Below are 17,380 nucleotides of genomic sequence, written 5' to 3' on the forward strand. Positions count from 1 at the left end.
GAGGCAGAAGCAGAGCCATAACTAGTAATTTGAGCACCTAAGGTAAGCTTAACAAACCTGCTTTTTAAGGCAAATTTAAATGAAGTAGGCAAATTGGCTCCTGGATTCAGTGCCCTGAACTAAAGTCCAATTTGTACTTTCCTAGCTCCGCAGGAGATAGCCTAAAATGAAATTAGCATTAAATATAGTATAACATTCAGCTGGTGAGCTTTAAATTCAATTTAACTTAACAAGTATTTATGAATTACCTATGTGCCAAACACTGTGCTAGGTGCTAGGGACACACACACACACACACACACACACACACACACACACTCTTAACTATCTTACTTTGTACAGCTACCACTGCTTTTATTATTGTCCATGAATTAATGGCCAGCTCTCAGTGGAAATGGACAAATCTGTTTCTTGACTTGATCCATGGATATTTTTTTTTCTCCACCACCAAGAGAAAATTGCAATTTATGGGAAATGGGAGAGGGAAATCAGGAGAGATTAACTTCTGTCCATTTGAGCTAGAATGAAAATTTGGGCCAACTTGGATTTGAATCCTACGTGTAGCTAACAAAATGATACCATGTTTAAGCTGTAAGTGACAATCCAGCCCTAATTCTGCTCCTCTAAAGGCTCGATGGTCATCTTCCTATTGAGTAACCAGCTGTTTTAACATCTAGGCCCAGGTGTCCAGGTTTAAGAAGAAGGAAAATTGTAGTGAGAGAAATATTTATTTATTCATGGAACATTTGCCCAAAGGTACTGTGTCCATCTGTTACATATTGAAATTTTTCCTTATTAGCAATGTTCAAGCTATTTAAGCTGGTGATCATCTAGTCTTAATAGCTCATAAAACAGGAAAGCCAAAAGGGATGGTCAAATGACATCTAGTATTTCCCTGCCCCACTGCCAGAATATAAAAAGACTAGAAAAAGACTAGAAGCCTTCATAGAAAGTAGTCCTAAGGCTGCTTCTTTTTCTCATCATCGTTAGGTCAAGGAAATCAGTGAGGAAACCTAGTTTAGTGAACAGAACTCTAGAAGTGGAGGCAGGAAGACCTGAGTTTGAATTCTGCTTTAGACTTTTATGTATGAGATATTAGGAATTTACCTGCCTGTGCCTCAGTTTTCTCACAAGTAAAATGAGGGGGTTAGACTCAATTATCTCTAAGATTCCTCCAAGCTCTAAATCAATGATCCTATGAAATAGTTATCCATATGCAGGTCATACAATGAAAAGAAAATCCCTGCACTTTCCTGCTAAGGCATTGCTACAATTTTCAAAAGACTACAGAATAAATCATTTATCCCTTCTGGAAACGTACCAAAGTACCTCATGGAGGACTCTAGCAGCAGCCAGCATGCAGCCCAGCCACCGATCCCTGGTCAGTACAGGTGTTTGCTCTCCCCAGCAGCTGTTACTATTAAAAAAATAATTCCTTTCAGTTTCAGCTTCAGCACCCAGGTGACAAGTTCTGAAATGCTTTTTCTTCCATAGCCATTTGGCCCAAATCAGGCCAGCTGATTTGCGTGCAGCTGTTGATGTGTTCACTGGGGCTTGGGGCAGGATGGCTGTATCGTTTCTCTCTCCCCTCCCCTCCCAATTCTTCTTTCCAAAAGACCTTTCATTTTTTGGAGTCACCTTTAGTACAGAGGAAGACAGAGGAAAGCTAAATACATCTTTCTTCTCTCTATCTGAACTGGGTGCCTAGGAAAAACTAAAGAGTTGTCTGTGGGTATATTCATACAAATGAGGAAGAAACAAAACCAGGGTCTTGAGGTGTTCTTGTTAAAAGGGATTCATTCAAAGTGCAGAACGGTTAAGAGAGGATGCACCAGAGGGGAATCAACAGTGAAGGTTATATCCTTGCTTTGTAAACACCCATTTGTGCATTTAATACAATATGGCAGTTGGGAGCTCTTCTTTCATTGTGGCTTGTGACATTCTGACTTTTCTATGAGGCACACCAAGAAAATAAAACTCTCCTCCTCACATATATTACATTTGTAGAGAACAATACACATTTGTTATGTGCCAGGCATTGTGTTAAATGCCTTATAAATATTATCTCATTTGAGACTCACAACAACCCCATGAGGTAAGTACTATTATTATCTCCATTTTACAATTGAGGAAACTGAGGCAAACAGTGGTTAAGTGAAGAAGGCTCCTCAATTATTCCCTCCCAATAGAGATGAAGAAACTTAATCTCAGGAAGTCTGAGACTGATCCAGAATCTTATAACTGGGTAATAAGTATCTAATTTTCCTGATTTCAACTCTAGCATGCTATTCATTATGTCATGCTGCCTTTATATATAAGGAACAAACTTTATTATTATTCCCATTTTGGAAATGAGGAAACAGAAACAGTTACCTTGTTCACTGTCCCTAAGCTAGATAGCTATGAAATCAGGACTAGATCTCCACACTGTAGGCTAGTAATTTTTTTTCTACTTAAAAAAAATTCATTGGTAGAATTCCCACTTTCCTACCCATTAAAACCAAAACAAGCTTCAGAGGAGCAATACAACCTATGCAAGTAGGTAATAATGGGTATTCAACTAGCTGAAAATGAGGCAACCAGTGACAGGAAGACTTTACTGTGCACATTCTCAACACTAATAGGCATGAACTTAAAAAAATAAAAGACAATAATACCTTCATGATCTTCATTGAAAACTTAAGAAATAACTAACCTGAAGTAGTCACATCTCCACTTAGGTTTTCTAGCTAACAGCTATTTTTTAATTCCCAGGAAATGAAAAGTACTAGAACCATAAACAGCACACAGCAAAGGGGACTTTGTGCCATGCTCCCAAAAACGGAGTGTGCATCCTCTTCATAGTGACTATCACTTTGATGCCTCATTTCTCAGTCCTCTGGGGGCATGCAACACAGATGCCTTGGTTGCTGTGATCTCCCACCCATTCCCATGTCCACCTTCCTCCTCTCTTATACTAAGAAGGCCGAACTTTTTGGAATGAGTCATTTACTCATAGCATTCTTACACTCCAGGATGTACTCTGCTTTGCTCTGATTTCATCTGATCTGATTGCTCTCTCATTCTCTGATTATCTTTTATGACCTTATTCCAATGCCTAACCCATATCAGAAAGTCTTATGTGCCATGGACTTGATCTTGGCACGTCTTCTATGCTGTTACTTTTACCTCCTCCCTTCCCAAATGATTGTGCCGCAGGTGTAGTTATGACTCATTGTACATCTGACAACTATTATAATTGCTTCACCATTGTAATTCCTTGGAGATTCAATAAGAATCCCCATTGAATTGAGAAATTAACAGCATGGTGCATTTCAATACGCAGAGTATATGTTTTAAGAACTGTATTAAGAACATGTGGATTAGCTATCCATAATGTGACATGTTTTTCTTACAAAAGATTATGTGGTATTAAAGTTCAATGCACATACATACTACAAATCACAAAAGCAGAATACTCCAAAAAAAATAAAGTTGGAATTCTTAAATGTTACCTTTGTTGGATGTTTAAGCTGAAACACCTATTAAGGTGGGGACAATTCTTTGGAATAGTATCAGAAAGCAAAGGGAAAAGGAAATTTTTGTGTGCTTATATATCATATACAGGTAAGATCAAACCATACTGGGATTCTTTTGTTCAGCATGGTAATCAAAGCATTGTCTCTCAAAGTCACATGTAATTTAGAACTAGAAGTGACCTTAAAGATTATCTAGTCCAGGAAGCCACATCTGGGAACCAAGATGGTGGAGTAAGCAGTAAATCATCATATCATATCATCTCTCTCCCATATTCACCTCCAAGCAATCATAAAATAGTGCCTTAAAAGAAATCCCGGGACAACAGAACCAGCAAAAAGAGGGGATGAAACAGTCTTTGAGCTAAAGAAACTTAGAAGATTGGCAGGAAAAGTCTGTCTCACTCAGGGTAGCTCAGTCCAGGACTGGAAGCATCCCAGAAAGCCAGCAGCAAGCCCCACCTCAGTAAACCAGCAGTAGATCCTGAAGCCCAGTGTGTAGAGCAGGCAAATGCCAACACTAGGCCCACTCATGTGCCTCAGCATAGCCAGGGGAATAGGCAAACTTCAGCTCTGAGAACCACCACGTGCTTCAGTATACCCTGGGCACACAGGCAGCCTCCAGTGGCCTGAACACCATATGTTTCAGTGTATTTGCCCTGGGAAATGCACAAACATACCACCAGCCTCAGCACACACCAGACAGCTGCGCTAAGAATGTGGCTCAGCAGTAGGTAAGATGCTAGACCCCTACAGACTCCAGAAGCACCAGCCACAACCTACCCCATCCCCTCAGCATAGCACCAGACATGAAGGTCCCCTGGGGGGCCTCAAAGCAACATCAGTGCAACACCAGGTAAACAGTCAGGGCCTGTATCCCCTGGCACAAGAAGACTAAGACAGCACCCCTTCAATCCCTAGAAGCAGAGACCAAATTTAAAAGAAAGTAAAAAGGCCAAAAATATGAGCAAACAGCAACAACAAAAAGAATCTGACCATAGAAAGTTATTGTGGTAACAGGGAAGGTCAAGACAAACTCAGAAGATGACAACAATATCAAAATACCTATAGGCAAAACCCCGAAGAAAAATGGGAAATGGTCTCAAGCCAGGAGAGAACTCATGGAAGAGCTCAGAAAGGAGCTTAAGAATCATGTAAGAGAGGGCAGAGCCAAGATGGTGGAGTAAAAGCAATTACTTGCTTGAGCTCTCACCCAAACCCCTCCAAATACCTGTGAAAAATGGCTCTAAGCAAATTTTAAAGCAGAAGAACCCACAAAAAGACAGAGTGAAATAAATTTCCGGCCAAAGACAACCTGGATGGTTGATCAGAAAAGTATATCGGCTAGGTGGTGCAGTGAATAGAGCACTGGCCCTGAAGTCAGGAGGAACTAAGCTCAAATCTGGCCTCAGACCAAATACTTGATACTCACTAGCTATGTGACCCTGGGCAAGTCACTTAACCCCAACTGCCTTAAAAAACAAACAAGAAAAAGAAGAAGAAAGAAAGAAAGGTATATCACACCAGGCTGGGAGAGGAATGAAGTCTGGTGTGGGCACGAAGTCAAAACACACCTCAGTGAACCTGGAGCAGGCCTCAGAGGGCTGAACGTCTGGCCGCTGTGGTACTTTCCTGGCTTGTCAACCCACAAATGCCAAAAAAACTTAGAAGGTCAGTGGGAAAAGTCTGTGACTGAGGTGAGAGAGAACCTCAGTCCCAGCCCCAATCCCTGCACACAGCCCTGGGCCTGGCAGCTGCTTCTGAAGTTTCTGGCCCACAGACTGAGGGGGCATCAAGTGACTGATCAGAGGGGGATTGCAGGGATCTCTTTGCTGGTACAGGACTCTTTTGCTTTGCCAGTCCTTGAATCTGGGTCACAGTTCTGGGTGGTGATTCTGGGGCAAGGAGGAGTGCTGGCATGGTGGAGCTTGTAGCAGTAGTGAGGAGAAAATCCTCCTCACAGTTCCAAGACAGAGAAGAGTGCTGGTGGTAACTCAGACCAGAGCATAGGCCAAGAAAGGAGTAAACACCTTGCCCCTTGATCATACCACCTTGGGAGAACTGAAAACTTACAGGTCCCTAGAAGTATCTCTGAAAATAGCAGCACAAATTCCCTGAAGTTTGGGTCAGTACATTCTCCACACTGGAAGCAGACCTTTACCTTAACAAAGAGCTTATAACTCAAGTAATTGGCTGGAATCATGAGCAAACTTTGCAAAAAAAGTCAGACCATAGAATCTTTCTTTGGTGACAAAGAAGAGTACAGCATACAACTAGAAGAAGACAACAAAGTCAAAGCTCCTACATCCAAAGCCTCCAAGAAAAATTATGAATAGGTCCTAGGCCATGGAAGAGCTCAAAAAGGATTTTGAGAAGCAAGTAAGAGAAGTAGAGGAAAACCTGGGAAGAGAAACGAGAGTGATGCAAGAAAATCATGAAAAACAAATCAACAGCTTGCTAAAGGACACCCAAAAAAAATACTGAAGAAAATAACACCTTAAAAAATAGCCTAACCCAAACTGCAAAAGTGATCCAAAACGCCAATGAGGAATAGAATGCCCTAAAAAGAAAAATTGTCCTAAAGGAAAAGGAAGTTCAAAAGCTTACTGAAGAAAATGCTTCCTTAAAAATTAGAATGGATCAATTGGAAGCTAGTGACTTTATGAGAAATCAAGACACTGTAAAATAAATCCAAAAGAATGAAAAAATAGAAAATAATGTGAAATATCTCATTGGAAAAACAACTGACCTGGAAAATAGATCCAGAAGAGAAAATTTAAAAATCATTGGACTATGTGAAAGCCATGATCAAAAAAAAAAAGCCTACACATCATCTTTCAAGAAATTATTAAGGAAAACTGCCGTGATATTTTAGAACCAGAAGGCAAAATAGAAATTGAAAGAATCCACCAATCTTCTGAAAGAGATCCCCAAAGGAAAACTCCTAGGGATATTGTAGCCAAATTCCAGAGTTCCCAGGTCAAGGACAAAATATCACAACTGCCAGAAAGAAACAATTCAAGCACTGTGGAAACACAATCAGGATAACAGGAGACTTCGCAGCTTCTACATTAAGGGACCAGAGGGCTTGGAATATAATAGTTTGGAGGGCAAAGCAGATAGGATTACAACCAAGAATCACTTACCCAGCAAACTGTGTATAATCCTTCAGGGGAAAATATGGTCATTCAGTGAAATAGAGGACTTTCAAGCATTCTCAATGAAAAGACCAGAACTGAAAAGAAAATTTTACTTTCAAATACAAGACTCAAGAGAAACATGAAGAGGTAAACAGGAAAGAGAAATAAAAAGGGACTTATTAAGGTTGAACTGTTTACATGCCTGAATAGAAAAATGATATTTGTAACTCATGAGACCTTTGTCAGTATTAGGGTAGTTAGAGGGAAAGAATTATATGCATGAATATACATAGATAGATAGACAGATAGATAGATAGATAGATAGATAGATAGATAGATAGATAGATAGAGGAAACAGGGTGAGTTGAAGATGAAGGGGTGATATCTGGAGAATAAAATTAAGGGGTGAGAGAAGATTATAATGGGAGAAGGCGAAAAGGAGAGGTAGAATGGGATAAATTATCTCACACAAAACAGACAAGAAAAGGCTTTTACAGTAGAGGGGAAGTGGGGGAAGGTGAGAGGGAATGAGTAAATCTTATTCATATCATATTTGGCTTAAGGAGGGAATAACATACATACTCAAATGGATGTGGAAATCTATCTTACCCTACAGGAAAATAGGAGACCAAGGGGAGAAGACAGCAGGGAGATGATAGAGGGGAGTGCAGATTGGGGAAGGGGGTAATCAGAAGCAAACACTTCTAAGGAAAGATAGGGTCAAAAGAGAGAATAGAATAAATGGGGTGGGTGGGATGGGATTAAGGGAAAATACTTAGTTTTTCACAAAGTGACTACTGTCAAAGTGTTTTGCATGACTACACATCTATAACCTGTATTGAGTTGCTTGCCTTCTCAATGAGGGTGGGTGGGGAGGGAGGAAGGGAGAAAATTTAGAACCCCAAGTTTTAAAAACAAATATTAAAAATTGTTTTCACATGCAACTAGGAAATAAGAAATACAGGAAATGGAGTATAGAAACCTATCCTGCTCTACAGGAAAATAGAAGGGGAAGGTGATAAGAAAAGGGGAGGAGAGATAGAAGGGAGACCAGATTTAGGGGAAGAGGTATTCAGAATGCATGCCATCTTGGGGTGGAGGGAGGGATGAGATAGAGAAAAAATTTAGAACTCAAAATCTTGTGGAAGTGAATGTTGAAAACTAAAATAAATAAATTAATAATAATTTTTTAAAAATCATATAAGAGAGGTAGAAGAAAAAAGTTGGGAAAAGAGATGAGTGATGAGAGAGAATTATGAAAAAAACAAGTCAACAATTTGGAAAAAGAAAACAGCTATTTAAAAAGTAGAATTGGACAATTGAAAAAAGAGATACAAAAATCCCCTGAAGAAAACAACTCCTTAAAAAGTACAATAGTGTACAAAAATATTCATAGCAGCTCTTTTTGTGATGGCAAAAAATTGGAAATTGAGAGGATGCCCATCAATTGGGGAACGGCTGAGCAAGTTGTGGTATATGGATGTAATGGAATACTATTGTGCTATAAGAAATGATGAACAGGCTGACTTCAGAAAAACCTGGCAAGACTTGTATGGTCTGATGCTGAGTGAAATGAGCAGAACCAAGAGAACATTGTACACAATAACAGCCACGTTGTGCAATGACTAATATTAATAAACTTAACCCTTCCCAGCAATACAAGAATCTAAGACATCTCCAGAGGTCTAGTGATGGAAAATGCTATCCACATCCAAAGAAAGAACTACAAAAGTTGAATTGCTATTTTTTCCCCCTTCTGTTGAATTTTGTTTCCTCTTTCTGATGGTTCTTCCTACTGGTTTTAATTTTTATTATAGCATCACTAAGATGAAAATATGTTTAATAGGAATGTAAATGTATAGCCTATATCAGATTGTGCGCCATCTGGGGAGGGTGGTGGGGAGGAAGGGGGAGAAACATTTTAAACTCAAAAGCATCTGGAAGTGATTATTAATAAATCAAAATAAATTTATAAAATTTAAAAAAAAAGAAAAGAAAAAAAGTACAATATGCCAAATAGAAAAAAAAATTACAAAAGCTAATTGAGGAAAACAACTCCTTAAAAGTTAGATTTCAGCAAGTAAAATCTGATGACTCTATGAGACATGAAGACTCAATCAAACAAATTCAAAAGAATTTTAAAAAAACAGAAGAAAATGTAAAATATCTCATGGGAAAAACCACTGACCCAGAAAATAGATCTGGGGGGACAATTTCAGAATCATTGGACTACCTGAAAGCCTTATCAAAAGGAGGACCTGGGTAGCATGTTTCAAGAAATTATCAAGAAGAACTGCCTTGACATACTGGAATCAGAGGGCAAAATTGGCATTGAAAGAATCCACTAAGGCAGAGCCAAGATGGTGGAATAAAAAGACTTGCTTGAGCTGTCTTTCAAACCTCTCCAAATATTTGTAAAAAATGACTCTCAACAAAGTTTAGAGCAGCAGAGCCTGCAAAAAGACAGAGTGACACAAATTTCCAGCTCAAGACAACCTGGATGTTGATGGGAAAGATCTATTGGGCCAGGCTGGAAGAGGATCACAGTTCAGCATGGATATGCAGCCAAAGACCAGGGCCCAGAAAACCTGGAGTAGGCCTCAGGAGACTGAATCAAGGGGAGCTGTGCTGGTTTCCAGACTTCTCAACCCACAAACGCCAAAGACAACTTAGAAGGTCAGTAGGAAAGGTCTGTCAGATCTTGGTGAGAGAGGAGTGTGGGCCAGTCCTGGCCCTAGCAGAACCCCAGGTTGATGGCCACAGCAGCAGTGGATGCTTCCAGAGCTCTTGGCCCACAGACAGTGGGAGTACTGAGCAACTAATCAGAAGGATGTTGAAGGGATCTGTTTGCTGGTGCTAAGACAGGATTGTCTTGCTTTGCCCATGCTTGGATCTGGGTTGCAGTCCTATGTGGCAGTCCTAGGTTGAGGAGGAGCACTGACTGAGCTGAGCTTGTGGCAGCAGTGAAGAGAGAATCCTTTTTTCATTTCCAGGGCAAGAAAGAGTGCTTGTGGTCACTCACAGACGAGAGCACAGCCTAGGAGAGAAGTAAACACCTCTCCTTAGAACATATCACCTTGGAAGAACTGAAAACTTATAGGTCCCCAGAAGTATATCTGAAAACAGCTGCACAAAACCCCTGAAGCTTGAGACAGTACACCCCCCACACTAGAAGTAGAACCTTCCTCAACAAAGAGTTTAAAATTCAAGTGACTGGGGCAGCTAGGTCATGCAATGGATAGAACACTGGTCCTGAAGTCAGGAGGACCTGAGTTCAAATCTGGTCCCAGATCAAACACTTGACATGTACTAGCTGCATGACCCTGGGCAAGTCACTTAAGCCCAATTGCTTAAGTATACACACACACACACACACACACACACACACACACACACACACACTCACACACACACACACATTTAATGTCAAGTGACTGGCTGGTATGAAAAGAGGGAAAAAAGTCAAATTATAGAATCTTACTTTAGTGACAAGGAACATCAAAACATACAACCAGAAGAAGACAACAAAGTCAAGCTCCTACATCCAAAACCCTCAAAAAAAAATATGAATTGATCTCAGGCCATAGAACAGCTCAGAAATGATTTTGAAAATCAAGTAAGAGAAGTTGAAGAAAAATTGGGAAGAGAAATGAGGGTGATGCAGGAAAATCATGAAAAACAATTCAACAGCTTGCTAAAGGAGACCAAAAAAAAAATGCTGAAGAAAATAACACATTAAAAAATAGACTGACCCAAATGGCAAAAAAGGTCCAAAAAGCCAATGAGGAGAAGAATGTCTTAAAAAGCAGAATTGGCCAAATGGAAAAGGAAGTCAAAAGCTCATTGAGGAAAATAATTCCTTAAAAATTAAAATAGAGCAAGTGGAAGCTAATGACTCTATGAGAAATCAAGACACTGTAAAACAAAATCAGAAGAATGAAAAAATAGAAGACAATGTAAAATACCTAGTTGGAAAAGCAACTGACCTGGAAAATAGATCCAAAAGATGTAATTTAAAAATTATTGGACTACCTGAAAGCCATGATCTCAAAAAGAGCCTAGACATCATCTTTCAAGAACTTGTCAAGAAAAACTGCCCTGATATTCTAGAACCAGAGGGTAAAATAGAAATGGAAAGAATCCATCACCTCCTGAAAGAGATCCCCAAAGGAAAACTCCTAGGAATATTATAGCCAAATTCCAGGGTTCCCAAGTCAAGGAGAAAATATTGTAAGCAGCCAGAAAGAAACAATTCAAGTATTGTGGAAACACAATCAGGATAACATAAGATTTAGCAGCTTCTACATTAAGGGACTGGAGGGTTTGGAATATAATACTCTGGAGGGCAAAGGAAATAGGATTAAAACCAAAAATCACCTACCCAGCAAAACTGAGTGTAATCTATGAGGGAAAAGATTGATATTCAATGATGTAGAGGAATTTAATGTATTCTTGAGAAGCCAGAGCTCAATAGAAAAACTGACTTTCAAGTACAAGACTCAAGAGAAGCATGAAAAGGTGAACAGAAAAGAGAAATCATAAGGGATATATCAAAGTTGAACTGTTTACATTTTTACATGGAAAGATGATGTTTGTAACTCATGAGACCTCTTCCAGTATTAGAGTAGTTGGAGTGAATGTATATAGACCCAGGGCACAAGGTGAGTTGAATATGGAGGGATAATATTTAAAAAAGAAAATTAAGGGGTGAGAGGAGAATGTACTGGGAGAAGGATAAAGGGAGAGGCAGAATGGAGTAAATTATCTCACATAAAAGAGGCAAGAAAAAACTTTTACAGTGGAGGGGAAGAGGGAAGGGGTGAGAAGGATTGAGTGAACTTTACTCATTGGATTTGACCTAAGGAGGGAATAACGTACACACCCAATTGGATATGGAAATCTATCTTACCCTACAGGAAAGTAGAGGGGAAGGGAATAAGAGAGGGAGGGGTGATAGAAGGGAGGGCAGATTGGGGTAGCAGATAATCAGAAGCAAACATTTTGAGGAGGTACAAAGACAAAGGAAAGAATAGAATAAACGGCAGCCAGGATAGGATGGAAGGAAATATAGTTAGTCTTTCACATCATGATCATTATGGAAGTGTTCTGCTTAACTGCATATGTATAGCCTATGTTGAATTGCTTGCCTTCTCAATGAGGGTGGGTGGGGAGGGAGGAGGGGAGAGAATTAGGAACTCAAAGTTTTAGAAATGAATGTTAGAAAATGTTTCTGCATGCAATTGGGAAATAAGATACACAGGCAAAGGGGGTATAGAAATCTATCTTACCCTACAGGGAAATAGAAGGGAAGGGGAAGTTTCTCTTATGAGAAGGGGGGGGTGGTTATAGAAGGGAGAACAGATTGGGTGAAGGGGAGAATCAGAATGGAGGCTGTCATGGGGTGGGGTGAGAGGAGGGATGGGGAGATAATTTGGAACTCTAAATCTTGCAGAAGTTAATGTTAAAAACTATTAATAAAATAAATTGGGGAAAAAAAAAGAATCTACTGATCACCTCAGGAAAGAGATCCTAACATAAAAACTCCAAGGAACATTACAGCCAAATTTTCAGGTCAAGGAAAAAATAGTACAAGTGGCCAGAAAGAAACGATTCAAATGTCAGGATTACATAGGACTTATGCAGCTGCAACATTAAAGGATGGGAGGTCATGGAACATGATATTCTGGAAGGCAAAGGAGCTAGGACTACAACCAAGAATCATCTACCTGGTGAAGTTATGCATAATACATCAAGAGGAAAATGAGCATTCAAAGAAATTTCAAGCTTTCATAAGAAGAAGACTAGAACTAAACCAAAAATTTGACCTCCAATATGAAGACCTAAGAGAAGCATAAACAGGTAAAAAGGCAAAACAAAACATAAGGGATTTAACAAAGCTCAACTGTTTGCACCCCTGCATGAGAAGATGATACTTGTAACTTAAAAACTGTATCACTAATAGTACAGCTAGAAGGAATATACATAGACAGTAGTTGCAGGTAGAAGATGAATTTGAAGCAAAGACATAAAAATTATTAAAGAATGAGAAAAAGAAGGACACTGGGTACAGGAGGAAGGGAGAGGTAGAATGGGGTAAATTATTTCACATAAAGTGTGAAAGACCTATTACAATGGAGTGGAAGATGGGAGGGTGGGTGATGGGCATCTCTTGAACCTTACTCTCATCAGTATTGACTCAAAGAGGGAATGAGATGCAGAATTAGTTGAATATAGAAATCTATCTTACTCAACAGCGAACAGGAGGGGAGGAGATTAAGTAAAGGAAGAGGACTCACAGAAGGAAAGGGAGAAAGGGGGAAGTCATAGAGAGAAGCAAAACACTGAAGAGGAGTGAAAGGGCAAAAGGAGAGAGAACAAACAGGAGGAAAAATAGGATGGAGTTATTAATCATAACTGTAAATATGAGTAGAATGAACTCTCACATAGAACAGAAGTAGGTAACAGAGTGGATCAAAAATGGGAATCCTGCAATATGTTATTTACAAGAAACACACTTGAAGCAGAGAGACACATAGACTAAAGGTAAAGGGCTAGAGTGGAATCTATTATGTTTCAGCTAAAGTAAAAAAAAAAAGCAGGGGTAGCAATTCTGATCTCAAAGTAAAACCAAAAATAGATCCAATTAAAAGAGATAAAGAAGGAAATTACTTCTTGCTAAAAGGTATCATAGATAATGAAGCAGTATCAATATGAAACATATGCATCAAATGGTATAGCATGGAAATTCTTGAAGGAGAAGTTAAATGAGTTACAGGAATAAATCGACAGCAAACTATACTAGTGGGAGACCTCAGTTAACACCTCTTAGAACTTAATAAATCCAACCAAAAAATAAACAAGAAAGAAACTAAGGAGGTAAATAGAATGTTAGAAAATGTAGGTATGACAGAGCTTTGGAGAACTTTGAATGGGAACAGAAAGGAATATACCTTTTTCTCAGCAGCATGTGGCACCTACACAAAAATTGACCATGTATTAGGGCATAGAAATCTCAAAGTCAAATGTAGAAAGGCAGAAATTTTAAATGTTTTCCTTTAAAATCATAATACAATAAAAATTACATTCAATAAAGGGCAATGGAAAGATAGATCAAAAATTAATTGGAACTGAATAATCTAATCCTAAAAAATAAGTGGGTCAAAGAACGAAATCATTTTATTAAATTATTTTTATTAAAAATTATCAACTAAAAATCCCCAATAGAGCACCAAATTGCAAAATCTGAAAATCAAAGGTGAAATTAGTAAGATTGAAAGTTAAAATGAAAGCAAACTATTGATTAATTTGATTTAAAAAAAAGGAACAAGAAAACCAAATCTCTAGTATCAAAAATGAAAAGGGTGAAATCATCAATGAAGAAGAAATTTAAGCAAGCATTAGGAAATATGTTGCCCAATTATATTCCAACAAATCTGACAATCTGAGTGAAATTGATGAATATTTGTGAAAATATAAATTATTGAGATGAACAGATTAGGAAATAGAATGCCTCAATAACCTCATCTTAGAAAAATTAAATTGAACAAGCCATTAATGAACTCCATAGGAAAAAATCCCCAAGGCTAGATGGGTTCATGAGTGAATTCTGTCAAGAATTTAAAGAACAATTAATTCAAATGCCATATATATCAAGAAGCAGTCCTACCAAATTTCTTTTATGGCACAAATATGGTACTGATACCTAACCAGAAAGAGCTAAAACAGAGAAAGAAAATTATAGACATATTTCCCTAATGGATATCAATGCAAAATTTTGAGCAAAATACTAACAAGTGATTACAGTAATATATCACAGGGATTATATGCTATGACCACGTGAAATTTATACCAGGAATGTTCAATATTAGGAAAACTATCAACATAATTGACCACATCAATAATAAAGCCAACAGAAATCACATGATTATTTCAATGGATGCTGAAAAAGCTTTTGACAAAATACAGCATGCATTCCTACTAAAAAATAATACATGGCATAAGAATAAAGGTAGCATCCCTTAAAACAATAAGCAGTATGTATCTACAACCATCACAAGCATTATCTATTATGGGGATAAACTAAAAGCCTTCTCAATAAGATCAGGGGTGAAGCAAGGATGCCCATTATCAGCACTATTATTCAATATAGTACTAGAAATATTAGCTATAGCAATAAGAGAAGAAAAAGAAATCAAAGGAATTAGAATAGGCAACAAGGAAGAAAAACTATCACTCTTTGCAGATGATATGATCATATGCTTAGAGATCCCTAGATAATTAACCAAAAAGTACTTGAAATCATTTACAACTTTAGCAAAGTTGCAGGATATAAGATAAACTAATATAAATAATCAGTATTTCTTTATATGACCAACAAAGCACAGCAGCAAGAGATAGAAAGAGAAATTCTATTTAAAATAACTTTAAACAATATAAAATACTTGGGAGTCTACAAAACATTTTTCAAACAAAGTCAGATCTAAACAATTGGAAAAATATCAATTGCTTATAGGTAGGCTGAGCCAATATAATAAAAATGACAATTCTGCCTAAACCAATTAATTTATTCAGTGTGATATCAATCAAACTGCAAAAAAAAAATATTTTATAGATCTAGAAAAAATAATGAAATTTATTTGGAAGAGCAAAAGGTCAAGAATATCAAGGGAGTTAATGGGGGGAAAATACAAAAGATGCTGCCTTAGCAATACCAGATCTCAAACTATATTATAAAGCAATAATCTTCAAAACTATTGGGTACTAACTAAGAAATAGAGGGGTGGGTCAGTGGAATAGATTAGGTACACAAGACATAGTAGTCAATGACCATAGTAACCTACTGTTTGATAAACTCAAAGACTCCAGTTCTTTGAGATAAGAACTCACTATTTCATAAAAAACTGCTGGGAAAACTGGAAAAGAATAGGACACAAACTAATAACAAAATGATTTGCTCCATAGAATTTGGATTCAAAGGGCTGCACTTGAGGACCTAGAGGGTGGCAAGTGGCTTAGAGGCCATAGATTCCTCACCCCTACTATAGACCAACATTTCATACCACACAGCACGATAAAGTCAAAATGGGTGCATGATTTAAACATAAAGGGTGACACCATAAGCAAATTAGAAGAGCAAGGCACGGTCTACCTGTCAGATCTATGGGGAAGGGAAGAATTCATGACCAAACGAGACAGAGAGCATTACAAAATATAAAATAGGTAATTTTAATTATATTAAATTAAAAAGCTATTGTACAAACAAAACCAATGCAACCAAGATAAGAAGGCAAGTAGAAAGCTGGGAAACAATCTTCACAAGTATCTCAGACAAAGGCCTCATTTCTCAAATATATAGAGAATGGAGCCAAATTTATTCGAATACAAGCCATTCCCCAACTGATAAATGATCAAAGGATGTGAATAGGCAGTTTTAAGATGAAGAAATTAAAGCTATCTATAGGCATACGAAAAAGTGCTCTAAAGCACTTTTGATTAAAGAAATGCAAATTAAAACAACTCTAAGGTATCACCTCACATCTATCGATTGAATAATATGACAAAAAAGCAAAATAATAAATGTTGCAGCGAATGTGGAAAAATTGGGACACTAATGCATTGTTGGTGGAGTTGTGGACTGATCCAAACCATTCTGGACAGCAATATACCCAAAGGGCAGCCAAACTGTGCATACCCTTTGATCCAACAATACCACTCCTAGGTCTGTATCTTAAAGAAATCATAAAAAAGGAAAAAGGACCTAAATGTGCAAAAATACTTATTAGCAGTCTTTTTCCTGGTGGCAAAATATTGGGAATTGAGGGAATGCCTATCAATTAGGCAATAGCTGAACAAACTGTAGTATATGAATGTAATGGAATACTATTATGCATTAAGATATAATGAACAGGCAGATTTCAAAAAACCTGGAAAGAATTGTATAAACTGATGCAAAGTGAAATGAATAGAAGCAGGAAAACATTGTACACATTATCATCAACACTGTGTTATGATTGACTATGAATGACTCAGCTCTTCTCAGAAACGCAGTGATCCAAGAAAAGTACAAATGACTCACAAAGAAAAATGCTATCTGCATCCAGATTAAAAAGGAAAAACTGGTGAACTATGAATGCAGATTGAAGCATATTTTTTTCTTCTGATCTTTTTCTTCTTTCATAGCTGTGACTAATATGGAAATGTCTTATATGATAGCACATATATAACCTATATCAAATTGCCTTCCATTTTCAGAAGAAGGGAGTGGAGGGAGGGAGAAAAATTTGAAACTCAAAATGCCATAAAAATGAATGCTAAAAATTGTCTTGACATGTAATTGGGGGGGGGGAAATCATTGTTTTTGCTTTTTGACTCAATTGGGGTTAAGTGACTTGCCCAGGGTCACACAGCTAGTAAGTGTCTAAGACCAGATTTGAACTCAGGCCCTCCTGACTCCAGGATCAGTGCTGTATCTGAAAAAATAAAATATTATTAAAAAATATGATCTAGTTCAACAAATTCCTTTTATAGATAAGGAAACTGAGGACCCTAGAAGTCGAGGATGTTGTGCAAGTCATAGTGATTGGCAGTCAAAAATAGAGCCTGGGTCTCCTTGATCTTAGTCCTGTGTCCTTTCCACAAAACTGTGCTTCCCAAGGTCTAATGATTTTTAAAATGCATCATGGCTCTCCAGTGACCTGCTCTGTGCATGTCAGAGGCACCTGTGAA

The sequence above is a fragment of the Phascolarctos cinereus genome, unplaced genomic scaffold (genome assembly GCF_003287225.1).
Source record: "Phascolarctos cinereus isolate Bilbo 61053 unplaced genomic scaffold, phaCin_HiC Scaffold_4;HRSCAF=312, whole genome shotgun sequence".
NCBI classification, from domain to species: domain Eukaryota; kingdom Metazoa; phylum Chordata; class Mammalia; order Diprotodontia; family Phascolarctidae; genus Phascolarctos; species Phascolarctos cinereus.